The sequence below is a fragment of the Benincasa hispida genome, chromosome 8 (assembly GCF_009727055.1).
Source record: "Benincasa hispida cultivar B227 chromosome 8, ASM972705v1, whole genome shotgun sequence".
Taxonomy (NCBI): domain Eukaryota; kingdom Viridiplantae; phylum Streptophyta; class Magnoliopsida; order Cucurbitales; family Cucurbitaceae; genus Benincasa; species Benincasa hispida.
The window spans coordinates 27,028,886-27,045,261 of record NC_052356.1 but is presented as its reverse complement, the minus strand read 5'-3'; positions in this window follow the sequence as shown (position 1 = coordinate 27,045,261).

The following is a 16,376-nucleotide window of genomic DNA, read 5'->3' as shown; positions in this document are numbered from 1 at the left end:
ACGTACATAAAAATGCCAATAGCAGACGCATATGGGACTTGTCTCATCTCCTCAACCTCTTAAAGCGTCTTAGGACACATTTCTTTAAACAAAGTGACTCCATGCCTGAACGGCAATAGGCTCCTTTTGGAGTCCTACATCGAGTACTTGAGCAGCATCTTGTCAATGTACGATGCCTGAGATAGTGCTAGCACTTTGTTCTTACGATCCTGAAAGATCTATATACCTAGAACAAACTGAGCCTCTCCTAAATCTTTCATTTGGAATTGGGTCGCTAGCTAATTCTTAACTGCAGTCAGTAGACCTACATCATTCCCAAAGAGTAGGATATCGTCTACTAACAACACTAAGAAGACTACTGAAGTGTTGATGATCTTCTTGTAGACACAAGGTTCATCAACGTTTTGGTCAAAGCCATACGACTTGATTGCAATATCAAACCGTATGTTCCAAGATCGAGACGCCTGTTTCAGTCCATAAATGGACCGATTCAGTTTGCAAACTTTTTGCTCTTGACCTTGGGCTATGAATCCCTTAGGCCTGTCTCTTATACACATCTAGATGTGTATAAGAGACAGCTATAGGGCGAACCCCATCAGGCTAATCTACAAGATCCCATACTGAGTTGAAGTACATTGACTCCATCTTGAGATCCATGGCCTTGACCCATTCATCTCGGTCAACATCCTCCATTGCCTTCTTATAAGACAACGGATACTCAACGTCGCCATTTGCTACCATCGCAAGGATTTTCGTGAAACCTAGATAGCGAATGGGTGGGTTCGCAACCCTCCCACTATGTCGAGGTTCCCTCAACTCTTGAGGTGAAACCGACCTACTGGAAGAACTCCTATCAACAGCTCTTGTTGATGTAGCAGGCTCTTTAACAACTCTTGTTGAAGTTTCAATAGTTTCATTGGAAAGCTCACACAACACAACTTTACTTCGTAGACTATGATCCCTTATATGATCCTCCTCCAAGAAAGTAGCATTTGTTGAAACAAACACCCTATTTTCCATTGGATCATAAAAACAACCCCCTCATGTACCTTTGGGGTAGCCTACAAAGAGGCACAACCTCGACCGTGGTTCCAACTTCTTGGGATTAGCCTCAAGCACATGTGCAGGGCAAACCCAAATGTAGAAGTGACGTAAACTAGCTTTACGCCCGTTATACAACTCCAGAGGTGTTCTTGCAACACTCTTGGAGGGAACACAGTTGAGTATGTACACTGCAGTCACCACTGCAAAACCCCAAAATGAGTCCGGTAAGGAAGCATAACTCATCATCGAACGAACCATGTCTAACAAGGTCCTATTTCTCCTCTCCGCTACACCTTCTACTGAGGTGTACCCGGCGTTAAGAGTTGGAAAATGTTTCCATGTTCTATCAAATAGTCCTGGAATACCGAGTCCAAAAACTCTCCACCTCGATCTGATCGAAGTGTTTTAATCCGTCTATCCAATGCATTTTCAACTTCAGCATTAAACTCTTTGAACTTTTCAAAGGATTCAGACTTCCGTTACATAAGATAAACATACCCGTACCTAGAGTAATCATCAGTAAAACTGCTAAAATACTCATAGCCACCTCAGGCCCGCACATTCACAGGACCACAAAGGTCAGAATGTACTAACTCAAGAGGCTCCTTGGCTCTAGAACCTTTTCCAGTAAAAGGTCGTTTAGTCATCTTACCCTTAAGGCAAGATTCACACACTGGCAAAGAATTTTCTTCTAACTCACTTAGAAGTCCATTCTTCATCAATCTCTCAATCCTATTGAGATTGATGTGCCCTGAACGTAGATGCCAAAGTTGGACATTTTCTTTTGGAAAAATTCGTCGACATTTTGATTGAGTTACGACAGTTCTGAACATTTCAATATTATAGAGGGAATTAATGGCTAACGGCCTTAACACATATAAATTCGATTCCAGATTTGTTGTACAAATAAAAACACCATCTTTATGAATAAACGCTTTATTCAAATCAAAAGAGACAGTATATTTACATTGCAATAAACACTTTACAGAAATAAGGTTCCTTTTTAGTTCAGGAACATTATATACATCATTTAAAATAAGAAACCTATTCTGTAAAGCTAACTGGAGTCCTCCCACTGCGACAGCTGAGACGACATGCCCGGTGCCTACTCGCATCGTCATTTCACCAGCCTCCAGCTGTCGCCAAGATCTAATCCCCTGAAAAGAAGAACAAGCATGGTTAGTGGAATCATCATTCTCCACTAAACAAGTTTAAAGCACAAGTAAATCACATTTACCTTTATCGACCTTGGCTGTTTTCTTTTCTTTCAGATATCGAAGACAATTCCTCTTCCAGTGTCCATCTTGGTTGTAGTGGAAACACTTTCCTTTAGCAACCTGTGGACGCCTCAATGGGGCGACAGGCGGTGGGTTAGCAGGTGCCTTCGTTTTTCCCTTACCACCCTTCTTCTTCTTCCCCTTTGCAGAGTTAGAAGTAGAAGGTGCAGACTTCGTTCCTGAGGTCGAACCTCTATGGAACGTCCTAGAGGATGAAGTAGCATTTGCCTCACCCTTCCGCCTCTTCTTATTTTACAGTAAAGATTGGTATGTCTGCAACTCGTTGAGGAGAGTAGTAAGGTTATACTTCACTTTGTTAAGAATAAAATTGCTAACAAAGTGCAAGAAGCTCTCCGGCAAAGAATGTAGGATTATGCTAACCTGGCTGCCCTCATCGATGATAGACCCATTCAACTCCGCCACATTGAAGTGGATCATCATGTTTAGCACATGCTCACGAATAGAAGTGCCTTCTTGCATTTTGGAGTTGAATATGTATTTAAGAACCTCATGCATAAGCTGTTCAGATGGTTGTCCAAACATCCCCCGCAGGGACTCCATGATCTCATGCGCTGAGACCATAAGCTCATGTTTCTTGTCCAAGACTTCAGAAAGACTTGCCAAGATGTAGGCTCGGGCCTTCTCATTCGCCCTTGTCCATCGCTCGTATGCCTCCCAAACATTTCGAGCGGCATTTGGAGCTAGAATAGGAGAACAAGCCTCCGTGAGACAGAACATGAGATCCTCGATGATTAGGATCATCGTGATCATGTGTTTCCATGTTGAAAGATTATCGGCAGTTAGTTTTCGTCGCTTAACAATGATAAAGTGGCTGTTGCCATTTGAAAAAGTTGAAAATACGAACAAAACTTTATTAGATTTTGCTAAACCACTTTTAAACCAATCAATTTTGCAAAACAGTTTGAAGTACCCTAAGTTATAGACTTCTATTTTGCAATGATGCCCCAGTGAGTCAGGACAAACGCCACCGGTGGGGTGATCAGTTGCCCTTCACTAAGATGAGAGATTCTCAACCATTAGGCAGAACCAACTCTTGGAACTGAACCTAACAACCACCATTTTTCGGTCAGGAATCGTTAACCTTTAACTATTCCGTGTAAGTGTAACCCCTCGCTTTCGGTGCCAGAGTCCCACCCTAATGCACTTACCGTAGGGAAAAGACAGATTAGGACAAGAGGACTAAGTTACCTTATCCTCTTATATAGGAGATCAAAGATAAAGAAACGCTTAATAACTGCCCGTGCCGTTAAGGGGACAGGGCTCCTGAGTGGGGCGGGTTATTGGGTTATGATGTGAAATGGTTAGGGAGGAAAGTGCGGTTGATTGGAATTCGGTTGAGCGACGTGCAGAGTGTGGTCGTCGAGTGGAGATGTCCGAAGTGTGTAAAACCCACTGAGTTCCTGGTGTAAGTTCGCAGGTTTAACTCAGAGACTTGGGAAAAGGAGACAGGGTTTTCGGGTGTATTTTTAGATAAACTTGCGGTAACGCGTAACCAAATAGTTTTTTGGTTTTGTTGACGCCGGTAATGAAAAATAAACAAAGTGCGGCAGGATTTGAGAAAAGGTTTGATTGGTGATAGATTGCACTGAGTATGCGAAGTGGAGAGGGTTGAGAAGGTTTTAGCTAAGCGTTACTTAGCGTATGCATCAAGACTATTGTGACATGCTAGCACTGTCATGCAGCAGCAAGTCAATTTTCCAATGTAAATGTGTGCTCCTAAGTCTAGAACGGATGTGTTGAATGCAAAAGTGTCGATAGAGCTTATTCCTAAGTCTCTACTCTTTTCCTATGCGATGATGCAAGATGCACAAAGGCAAGGTGACTGCACATAATCATATCCTATCTCTAGGATGCATGCGATGCGTTAATAGAAAACAATGCTTATTCCTAAGCTCCTATCTCTTGATTATGTGTTCTAATCTGACTCTCCCGAGCCTAGATTCTAACCTGACTTTCTCAAGCCTAGATCCTGTCCTTAGATTACCCTCCCGAGTATCTCTAATGGATGAATGAAGCATACATAATACAAGATAATCGCATAAAATGAAGATCCCCAATTGTGCTAGCTAAATGCTTCTCAACTCATTTAACAGATTTAGCTACTCATGCGTGATAAAGAAAAAGTGAACAGATATAGAGAAGTAAATTCCATTTCTATAAATGAGTTTGAATACAAAATAACAATGGAAGATAAAGGTAGAGAGCCTGGAAACAATCCCTTGTTGACCGAGGCTTTTACACTGGCAAAGTCTATTCGGTTCAAATGATATTCCTGCTTCCGCAGGAGTTGGCCCTCTCTTTGATCTTGAAGCTTCCGGTGCTCTCCCAAGCTTACCGGAACGATCTGTCGGCACAACCTCCTTCTCTCGCGTCTGCCTTAAAATAAAAGAAAATCTAAGAACAAGGCTAAACTATAAACAGAACTTGTGAACTCGTGAGCAGCTGAACCCCTTTTCTGAAGGATGCCTTTGGTATTTATAGAGGCCCGGGTGAAGGATGGCTTCTCTCTTATGATTGCACAGATGGGATGGCTTTAATTCCCTGACTGATGCGCCGAATATTTGTCACCGAAAAGCTGAATGTACTTATTATCATTAGCGGCTGTCAACTTAATTCGGATTCGACCGTCATCAGCTTTTTGTCCCATCGTGATTAATTATGCCTTTCACCCAGATGCGCCCACTAAGTTATGCCGACTCTATGCGACAATCCTTTTTGAGCAAATGTTTGCAAACACAATCACCACATAGCCTTGCGGTAATGCTGTGCTCGGCCAATGATTTCCTGTGATCGCTATTTCCGCTTTGTGTCAACGTATATTCTGCATACAAAAATCCACTATTTCTATGCGATGAACGCATGCGACCGTAATATAATAAACTTTATGCTTTTTGGACGCAATCTAACACATTTTATCAACGCAAGCCAACATTGTATAAGAATTTAGCACTATGATAACATGCATTTCAGCCCGTTATCAACTCCCAGGATGCCTTGAGGCGATGCGTAATAACTTTATTCAACCTAATGAGGAAGATTGAGGGATATGCTTTCGCACTTCCCACTCCCACTTATTATGACCATTCTCTCCATCCACCTTGACATTGGCCTACCCAAACACCATCCATTGGGGGGACACACCAAAAGTGTCGCGAGGCTGAGGATAGATCTCAAGGTGTGGACTATTTAGGAGAAAAGTGAAAGGTTTAAGTGAAACATCTTATGCCCCAAGTACCTCCCACTGAATGTTCTACTTAAGGATTCATTAACCTAGACAATCTGACTACTGATTTTAGTCTAAGTCGTCTTTTTAAACCTGCTCATAAACAACGTTTGTCTATGAAATATGAACAAGCTCAAGTAGTCACATTTAAACACTTTAATGGACTGTTCTTAACTTGCATGCATGCATCAAATCTATCTAATTCACCTTTCTAGGTAAGTTCCTAGGTAGAGGTGTTACGTTTCCGTCAACTTAAATACCCCAGCCTTGACAGAACCCGCCTTAGACAAAAGGTCCCTTATAGATAGATTTGCTACACTTTAACCTTTTATTAGCCAATTTAATCCTATTAAACTAATTAAAAGATTAAAGCCTTAGGGTTGCTAATCATATTAGAACCGTGATCTTAGGTCTATGTGATCCAAGTTTTAAACATTTTAAAACCATGAATTAAACGTAAGTGAGCATGCATGTCTTTCTTATTCTTTTTAGTTCTAATTTCTCTTTAACTTTTAAAAAGAAACAACTCAAACCATTGCGCACAACGAGGCATTTATAATATTTATAAATTAACCTATGTGTCATGCTTAATACAATGTCCGGTCATTACTATATATAAATTTTATATAACGCGTAACAACCAAGTAAACGTGCTATCATTCACCTTCATACTAACAATTATAATATAAAGATGATGCATGTCAATGCTTTTTATGCATGCATAAATATAACTCTTATATTATATGATGCATGAGCATGCTCTTACATAATTAAATCATGCTTCTCTAAATTATAACAATTACAATAAAGAGATGATGCATGACCATTGCATAACCTAAGGTGGGATTTACTATATGTGCATACCATATGACATATAAAACATACATCCATGTAATAAACAAAGGATTAATGGACCGGGATGAGCCTTTATAAAAAAAAAAAGGGAATGAGAAACCCTATCTATTACATTTTTCATCGAGCAAACCGGTTCACAGGCGAACTGGATCTTGAACCGCCAGGAGGTCTTCATCGTGTAGCAAACTCCAGTAGGTAGACGATCGTTCAGCGCGCACTAGACGATAGAAGTATAAGAAAATGATTTACCTTGCGTTACTAAGCGATCGTTTAGTCAGTTACTAAGCGATGAAGCTTGCTGACCTAAATGATCGTCTAGCGCGCATGCACATTAAACGATACTCAGCGATCGCGTACCCAATCGTCAACCCGATGCGACCAACTCTTGATCGCATTCCCCATCATTTAACCGATGCGTTCAACCGCGATTGCCTACTTCTTCATCTTTACGATGCGATGGACAGCGATAGCGTAGAACTTCTTCTACACGATGCGATCAACCCTAGATCGCCTCCTTCCTCAAAGAGCTGCAATGCTTGCCCAAAACTTCAACGAACGACTCAAAACTTCAAACAAACTTTGAATACAGACTCGATAATGATTATTAATGCTAAAAAACGCAAGGGCCTTTACAAATAATTGCAAACGTAAAAGGATCTTAAACAAATCGAGGCTAATCATCCCGAAAACATCCATTAATCCAGCACATCCACAGCAGATTTAATAATTAAAACAGCGTAGAAATGTACCCACCATGAATGTATATGTCATTTCGTTGCAACAAATGAAATCGGAGTATCAGAACCTGTCTCTGATACCAATTGAAGGATCTCATACCAAGAGTTCCATAGCGTGTTTAGATCGCTCCGATCTCACCTTGACCAAAATACAAATGATATACATTTAACACATATAGTTATGCACATCAATCTAATTATCGGCATTCTCAGAACAAAATAAATAACAGGGAAAGGATTCCATGCTAGTTTAAGACTGTCTTCGAACTTTAGAACCCCAACACAGCGGATCCCTTCAATAGATCTACCAACACCCAACGGGAACATCTACTGCAACAGCACGATCAATGCGAACACGAACGCTACAGCGGGGATAACACCACCACTAATGAACCCCGATATTCTCGGAGTGAAAACCCAAAAGGTGGGCTTTGGTGAATTTGGTAGAGGACGGAGGATAACAAGTCGTGTTTACGATAAGCAAGTGGGAGATAAAACAGTGCTATCGTATAGCAGAAGTGCTTATTGCATAGAGGAGCTACACGATCGTGTATGAAAAGCTAAACAATCATTTAGGAAAAATGTATACGATCGTTTAGATAAATCGTGAGGTAGACGATCGTTTAGACAGAGAAGCAACTATCGTATAGGCTCTCGGGCGATCGTTTCACGAATTCTTTTGGGCTGTCGAAGAAATATTGAATGCACACTCCAAAACGAAAAAAAAAAAAAAAAACTCTTTTCATTTTTAATCCGTCGGTTACCAATAACCAACGCTGCCCACTACTCATGTCCGAACATGGAAAAATGGATTAATGGGACGTGGGTAAATGGATTAATTATCATATAATTAATCAATTAATTAATTAATTAATTAATATAATCATATAGTTTGATATCACATATCTACTATAGTATTTTCTCCTCTACTTGATATAAATCATATTTATATCTAATTTCCTCCAAAATAATGTATCTCATACATTTAGCCAATTATATCATATATAATTAACCAGTCCAATTATATTATATAAAATTGAACTTCCTCTTGTCAATTTGAACATTTCAAATTAACTCAAACACTAGTTCTCGACTTTATCCAAGCTACCCAAGAGACCTAATGGACCTGTGGCTCGAAGCTCCAACGGTACGTGAATAGCTGACTAAACTCTTTAGCCACGAGATCCACCATCCATTAACTATCAGTGATTCTACTAAAGACCAACAGCTAAATTCTTCTTACCATAGATATATTTCTCTGTCCATCAGATATAACCAATCATGAGTACAATGACCCTTCACAGATGCTCGTAAGTATAGCTAAGCCAATTTACCATTTTGCCCCTGTAGTTACATCTCACTTCTTAAGTACCATTAATTCCTCTAATGAACAATACAACATAGTCCAAATATATGTGAACACCTCTCGGGCCAAGAGAAGGTGTGTGGCACCACATCGTTCAAGCCCCAAAATTAGCCCTTAAGAGAGCTATCTATATACTTACCCCTGCCTATTCCATCTTGTGTAGCTGAGTTCCTAGCTCCCAAATCAAACAAATCCCCAAAATGGTAGGTTTAAATCGACGACCTGGCCATTCGTACCCATACAAATCAAAGAACCGCCCTCAATGGCAAGAGTTCCCAACTCACTCAGGATTGAGGTCATGTTACCTATGGTCATTCTAGTGAAGTGAAGTATCTGTCATGAACGGTGTTATATAACGAGACGTTAACACTTCGTGGTCAGGTCTTATACAAACTCTTTGTATAGGACGCCCCCGCTCGCATGTCCCCAACACGAATGATCAGGATCAGATCATCTGTGACAAGTCACAACACTTGTGACCATTCCACAAAGCGGGTCGCGTCCGTAGCATTACCAGGATAAGGTTTCCCTCTTATACACATCTAGATGTGTATAAGAGACAGCCTTTATCCATTTACTACAGACCATTTTGGTTATCACTCAAGACATGATCCACTTGTATGTCACCACATACATGCATAAGTCACATATAGATAACCAGGGATTTTATGTTTATCGGTTTGTGGTAAAGCAAATAAAACAATTAACCGAGCAAAAGACAAGATATGAATAATTATCATATATTAACAACACAAGTGTTCGTACATACTAATTACAAACTACAGGACACGAGACTTTAGGACATCAACCCCAATAGTATGTAGACGATATCCTACTCATTGGGAATGATGTAGGTATGCGAACTAAAATTGAAAATTGGCCAACAAGCCAATTCCAAATGAAAGAACAAAACGTTGGCCCTATCTCAGTTTTTTTGGGCATTCAGATCTTTAGAGATCGAAAGAATAAAACACTGGCCCTGTCTCAGGCATCGCACATTAACAAAATACTTGTCAAGTTTTCAATGTAGAACTCCAAGAGAGGCTTACTCCCTTTTAGGCATCGAATTATTTTTTCTAAGGAACGGTGTCCTAAGACACCTCAAGAAGTTGAGGAAATGATACGAATCCCCTATGCATCGGTTGTTGGTAGCCTGATGTATGCTATATTTTTTACTATTCCTAACATCTACTATGCAGTGGGGATGTCAGTAAATATCAGTCTAATTCAAGATATGATTATTGGAACACCGTTAAAAACATCCTCAAGTATCTTCGGAGAATGAGGGACTACATGCTTGTGTCTAGTTTTAAGGATTTGATCCTTATAGGATACATAGACTCTGATTTCAAGACTGATAAGTCCACATCAAGATCAGTGTTCACTCTTAACTGAGGGACAGTAGTCTAAAGAAGCACCAAGTAGGGATGCATGCTAACTCCACTATGGAGGCTGAGTACATAGCGGCTTGTGAAGCTGCTAAGGAAGCTATGTGGCTCAGGAAATTTTTTACTGATCTGAAAATGGTTCTAAATATGTCTAAGCCCATCACGCTTTACTGTGATAATAGTGGTGTTGTGGCTAATTTTTGAGAGCCTAGGAGTCAAGAATGCGAGAAGCGCATTGAGCGGAAGTATCATCTCATTCGAAAGATTGTGCATTGAGGAGACGTGATCATCACGCAGATGGCTTTGGCACACAATATTGCTCATTCATTTACAAAGGATCTCATGACTAAGGTGTTTGAGGGTCACCTGTAGAGTATAGGCCTACGGGATAGGCCACATCTAGTCTAGGGCAAGTGGGAGATATTTTATTGGGCGCGTTTTATGCCCTAGTTTGTTGTTTTGTGTAACTTTATATTAGTGTGACTTTTATGATGTACACCCCACTAGCTTTAGGACAAGTGGGAGATTGTTGGAGTTGGTGACCTAAATCTCGTGGGTTCTATAGTTTGTAATTGTAATGTACAAATAATTTATTTATTTAATAAAATCTAAGATATTTTATTTGAAATTTAGTAGCATTAACCCACAAAACAAATAAACTAACATCTAAGGTTAACTTCTGTAGCTTAAACATGTATGTAAAGACGTATAGGTGGATCATATTTAAGTGATAACCTAAACGGTCTGTAGTAAATGGATAAAGTTGGATACCTTATCCTGGTGACACTACAAATACGACCCACTTTTTAGATGTTAAAATTGTTGTAAAGTGCTACAAATGATCTGATCCTGGTCATTCATGTAGAGACATGTGAGCGAGGATGTTTTATAAAAAAGGGTTTATATAAGATCGGACTACGAAATGAATAGCCTCATTATTTAATGTCGTTAATAGTAGATACTTACACTTCACTAGGATGACCATAGGTGACACGGCCTGAATCCTGAGTGAGTTGTGAACTCCTACGAATGAAGGTGGTTCTTTGATTTGTATGGGTAAGAATGGCCAGATTGTCGACTTAATAAGACTACCATTTTGGGGATTCATCTGATTGGGGAATTGGGAACACAGCTGCACAAGACGAAATTTATTCCTTTCCTAATGTCGGGGTAAGTAAATAAATTGCTCCCTTAAGGGCTAATTCTAGGTCTTGAACAATGTGACGCCACACCCTCTCTTGGCTCGAGAGATGCTTGGTCATAGTTAGACTATGACTTATTATTCATTAGAGAGACCAGTGATACTTAAGGAGTTAGATGTGACTATGCGGCGCTAGGGTGTAGCGTCATGGCACTAGGGGGCTGAGAGGCCCCCTTGAAGCACAACGTTGTGCTACAACGCGCGCACAATTCGCCATCACATTATGGAGCACCACGATGCCACAGGACAATGTTGCAACACTCTCCCAACTTCACAAAATTGAGGCTCTCGAAAAAATGCACCAAGCACGGCACCGCTACACTATTGTCCAGTGCTTCTTAAGGACATTTTTTTTAATTTTGTCGCCTTCTTTCTCCCTTGATACAATAAAGCTCTAATTTGGTCTGTTTTAGCATCGTTTCACTCCGAACAATTTTTTCCACCTCTTAAATAATTGAGATCTACAAAATCATCAATTAAGAACATTAAATTAAGTAAAATCCCCAAATTAAGTAGAGAGATAACACATTTTCGGTGCTATCAGTAGTATAACCCCACTCACTTATCTCTACATGAACAATTTGGATTACATCGTTTGTAATATTTTACAAAGTGGGTTGTACCAATAGTGCTATCAGGATAAGGCACCCAATCTTATCCATCTACTATAGACTGTTTAGGCTATTACTTGAATGAAATCCACTGTATGTCAACTATATACTACTCAAATTTCATGTAAATAACCTTGGATTATGTTTTTTCGATTGAGTTATGCAAGATTAAGATACAAAATAAATAAATATTATTTTATTAATAATCAATAATTTTTTTATACGTTAGTTTAGGGCATAAAACGCAACAATCTTCCACTTATTCAAAGCTAGTGAGACTGTACAATATAATAAAACTACTTTATGATACAATAAACTAGGACGTACACTATATCCAATTACATCTCCCACTTCCGCTAGACAAGATGATGCATATCTCATAGTCTTAAACCCTCCAGATGACTCTCACACACTTTAGTCATAAGAGCCTTTGTAAAGAGATCAACAATATTGTGCTTTGATGCCATCTTCGTGACAATCACGTCTCCTCATTGCAAGATCTCTCTAATCAAGTGTATGTGCTTTCCTCTTTTATGGCTTCAAGGTTATTTAGAGTTTACCACAACACCACTGTTATCACAATAACGTATGATGAACTAAGTCATATTTGGAACAACTTCCTAATCTGTTAAGAACTTCCTAAGCTAAATAATTGTTGGAATTTATGCCATAAAGCTTCGTAATTAATTAGTTGGTTTCATTCATAAGAAATATTAAATTACCCATTAATAGTTAAAAATCCAAGGTTATTACATGTAGTCTTGAACAGTATGTAGTTGATATACAGGTGGATCATGTTTAAGAAATAACCCAAAGGTTTATAGTATATGAATAAGGTTTGGTGCCTTATCCTAGTGATACTATTAATACGACCCACTTTGTTGTAGTTAAATTTAATACAAATATGATTTATATTAAATATCATAAATGAGTTGAGAGGAATTAAATATTTGGATATGATCCAAATATCAATTATATGAATGAGATTCATATAAGTGAGTTTACTATAAATGTGATTTATATTAAATGTCACGTATGGTTGAGAGAAAATACATCTATAGGTTATATTGTATTTGATACAATATGTAAGTATAGATTATATGGGATATGGGATATAACATATAGTTTATATACATATAATAAGGTTGTTATTATATGTATAGTTTTTATTAATTTTATTTTATTAAATTAATATTAATTAATTAAAGGGAGGGAGTTGTAGCTCTCCTTAATTTCTCTCAGCCAAATACATGATGAGAGGGGTCAAAGAGAGGGATAGTGCTCATTCATCTTCCTCCATGAAACACTAAGAGAATAGTTCTCTCTGAAAGAAACGAAAATAGAAGAAAAGTTCTTCTCCTCCCTCTCCTCCTCTCCATCTCCTTCCTTCTTCCAAAACCCTAAGGCAAAGCCCACACCTCCTGCCATTCCCAATCCCTAAGCAGAATACAGGAGGCTCCATTTGATGGTGTCGCTTTTGGAGAAGGAGATCCTTTCGTGACTTGTTCGAGGGATTCTTGAAGAATATTCTTCAAAGATAAGGGGTTCTGAAACCCTAAGTTTTTGTTTTTTAATGTATGCTATACTTTATGTAAATGCATATTTTGTTCTTGATTTACTATAAAACTTACATTCAATGAAAAATGGATTTGGGACGATCTTGCTTCCGCTCAAGATTCTCTCCTCATAAAGTTCCTTCATTTATAATAGTACAAATGGTTTGATCCAAGCCGTTCATATAGAGACGTATAAGTAGGGGTATCCTATACAAAGAGTTTGCATAAGACCAGATCAAAAAATAATTAATCTCTCTTTGTAAATCCATTACTTGATGAGGTTAATATTTTATAGCATGATCATGTGTGATTCGATCTTAATCTTGAGTGAATTATGAATTCATGTCTGTGAAGTCTCGTTCTTTGATTTACATAGGTGTGAATGGTCGAGTCGCTCAGACTCAATAAGCCTACCATTTTGGGGACTTGACTGAATGAGAGTAGGGAATATAACGATACAAGATCGAATACACTTCTTCCCATATAGGGTAATTAGATGAATAGTTTCCTTAAGTTTTGATTGTGGGTCTTGAACTAAGGTCCCCATCCTCTCACTAACCGGAGAAGGACTTAGTTTATGGTTAGACCATAAACAAATGGTTAATTAGAGGAATCAGTGTTACTTTAATGAATAATTTGTTTATGATCTAACCATAAGCCATGTCCCTCTCGGGTCAATAAGAGGACATGGCCCAGAAACTACTAATCTACTTACGCTATATGGGAAAGAGTGAATTCTATCTTGTGAAATTACATTTCCAACTGAAGGAATCGAATTCCCGCGGAAGCGTGTGAACGCCTTGCATTTAGACATTCATTTTTATGGAAACAAAAATAGTAAAATAAAGTATGCATTTGTAGGATAAACATTCAAACAAAACCATAAGCATGCTAGAAAAGAGAAAGAAAAGAAGAAATCAAAACAAAAACTCTTTCTTTTCTTTCTATTTCTTTGTGTTTTTTATTTGGTTATTAATATAAATTTTGCGGCACTAAAGTCAATTCTCTCATCTCTCAATGAAAGGAATTATTATTACACACACATGGGCCGCATCTTGGCTTAACTCACCTTTGTTGATTTCTTTAGCTTTCCTCTTCCACTATTATCAACGATCTCAAACTTCTATAATGAAGAAGGATACCATCAATAAAATTACCTTGTTATTCTCTAGGATTCCAAAGAATTTGAAAGAGTGGACTCCAAGAACTTTTGAGGAGGAAAGGGAAAAGTTAGAGAGAAGGTGGAGGTTTGGAGGGTAGATTTTTGTGTAAAAACTCCTTACTCTAAATGAGCTATAATGATATATTTATATGGAGAAGGGTTAACCCATTCACCAAAAATTTTCCTTTATACCCTTAGTGTTAATTAATTAAATAACTCTTATTTATTTGACACATTAATTAAATAACCATATATTAAATCCTATTTAATATACATTTATTTTAGTATCATAAATATAAGATATTTATACTAACCTCCAATCTCCATAATTTCTTAATCAATTAATTGACCATTAATTAATCAATGAAATAACTATATTAAATCATATTTAGTATGAAGTTAATTAACATATAAATTTCACATATTTATATATGTACATCTCTTTATTAATCCAATTCATATAAATTTAATATTTGAATATTATTCAAATATCTCTCTCTTATATAATTTGGATTATAGATCATATCTATAATTAACCATTATATATTAATCTCATTAATATAAAATTCTCTCATTTGATTGAACAATTTAAATCATTCGTCATTACTATTCTTTAATGAGCTAACAAGAGGACCTTATGGATCTACAAGTTAGAAGCTCCAATGATATGGGATTAATTGATTAAACTCCTTTAATCCAATTAATCAATATTCAGTAACTACCGATCACTCCATTAAAGATCGATAGTTTCATTCTTCGCATTGTAGATATATTTTTGTGTCTATAGATATAACCAATTAACAAAGCGATAACCCTTAACAAATGCTCATAACTACAGTTGGGTCAAAATACCGTTTTACCCCTGTAGTTATATCTAACTCCTTAAGTACCATTGATTTCTCTAATGAACAAATAGTTTATACTTCAACTATAAACTAACACCTCCCGGGCCAGTGAGAGGTTGAGGCCTCATTATTCAAGGCTCGGAACCAGCTATTAAGGGAGCAATTTATCTACTTTCCCAAGGAATATAAAGGAGTGAATTCCATATTGTATAACTATGTTCGCAGATCACTAATCAGACAAATCCCTAAAATGGTAGGCTTATTAAGCCAGCTATCATGGCCACTTTCACCTGTGTAGATCAAAGGATTGTCGTCATAAACAGAAGTTCACAACTCACTCAGGATTAAGGTCAAGTTTTCTATGGTCATCTTAGTGAAATATTAGTTTCTTCAAGTAACAGTGTTATAAAGAGAAACTAATTATTTCATGGTTCGATCTATGTATAAACTCCTTTATACAAATACCTCCACTCACATGTCTTTACATGAAAAATATGGTTCATATTGTTTGTAGCACTTACATCTCATGTAACATTGCAAATTGAGTTGTATCCATAGTGTTACTATGATAAGGCACCCAACTTTCATCCATTTACTACAGACCTTTTAGGTTATTACTTGAACATGAACCACCTGTATATCAACCACATATTGTTCAAGTGACATCATATAACCTTGGGTCTTAGTTCATTGGATTGAATTAATGTTGTCTAAATGTCAAATAAAATACTTTTGATTTTATTAGATGAATAATTTGTGTTAAAAAAATAACAAAACCCGAGATACACTAGATTTAGGACATCAATCTCAACAATCTCCCACTTGTCCAAAGCTAGTGAAATGTATTAAAATACAATAAAATACGAGTAGGAAAGTAAAGTATATATACAAATTAAGGTAAAGTATCAATATACAATACAGTAAATTAGGGCATACAGGATACCCAATAAAATCTTTCACTTGCCCTAGTTTAGATTAATCATATCTCGTAGACCCAGACCCTCCAAGTGACCCTAAAAAACTTTAGTCGTGAGAGCCTTTATAAATGGATTAGCAATATTGTGCTCTAAGGCAATCTTCGTGATGTTCA